Below are 953 nucleotides of genomic sequence, written 5' to 3'. Positions count from 1 at the left end.
TTGCAGGCTAAAAGGGTGGGCCCATTGTAAAGGCTTTCGATGCACGTTGCCTAGTGAGACTTCCTAATAGTCATTCTTCCATCTGCTGTGGGAACTTCTGCCTTACTGCATCCTCATCAGTGCTGAATTTATCATTCAGAACATCCTTACAGATTTGATAGATGCCTCATTTCAATTTGCATTTTTCCCATTCTGAGTGAGGCTGGACATTTTTCTTCAGGAGTTGTGTGTTCTAGTATCCCCCAGGTCTGTGGCTCCCTTTAAAATTAAAAAGTATCACTTCTCGGCCTTTTGGCTAAGATCAAGTGTAGTAAAATTAAAAAGTGGTGACACTTAAAACTTCTCAAATCAACAGCAGACTCCAATTCCTCTACCTCCAGGCCCACCCCAAGGAAATTTCCCATAGTTAAGTCTCATGTGAAGTTACTGAAAGGTGCTTTGCTTTCCTTACTTAGAAGTTCTTCTTTATTCTTTACACAATGAAACAAATTCACTGTTTTTTTTGTGGGGAGGTTGGGTGCTTACCGCACATAATACTATGTCTGTAAGTTGACCATTACAACTCGCCTATAGAGAAACAGAAAGAAAAGTCGAGGAAAACATTTCTACTCTCTCTACAGGTAAAGGGATTCTCAAGCAAGGACAGAGTGTTGTGGGGACCAGTCTGGAAACAGGATTGTCTCCTCCCAGGACAGCCACTCAGAATTTTCCTCTTCCCTGTGAAGAACTGAAATGTAGTTTAGGAGGTGAGGATGGAAATTGAATTAGAAAAGAAAAAAAAAAAATCCAAATTGCGTTTTCCTTCAGTCTGGAAAATGCTGAACTCTGTGCTGGCAGTGCAGATTTGGGTGGCGACAGCAATTACTGTCCCAGAGCCCTCGCTTAATGTTTGAGACTTGTGCCCTTGGCATCCTCTATGAAAAGCCAGTGGCAGGTTTGTGGTACAGAGCTGG

General features: G+C 42.3%; 1 pseudogene; it reads left to right on the top strand.

Annotated features, from left to right (window-relative positions):
* The first annotated feature begins 275 nt into the window (after window positions 1-275).
* On the top strand, window positions 276-499 carry LOC111818705 (annotated as a pseudogene).
* Window positions 500-953: the final 454 nt, after the last annotated feature.

Source organism: Octodon degus, unplaced genomic scaffold, assembly GCF_000260255.1.
Source record: "Octodon degus isolate 3935 unplaced genomic scaffold, OctDeg1.0 scaffold00005, whole genome shotgun sequence".
NCBI classification, from domain to species: Eukaryota; Metazoa; Chordata; class Mammalia; order Rodentia; family Octodontidae; genus Octodon; species Octodon degus.
The sequence above is the reverse complement of the archived record's forward strand: the minus strand, read 5'-3'. Positions and strand labels throughout refer to the sequence as shown.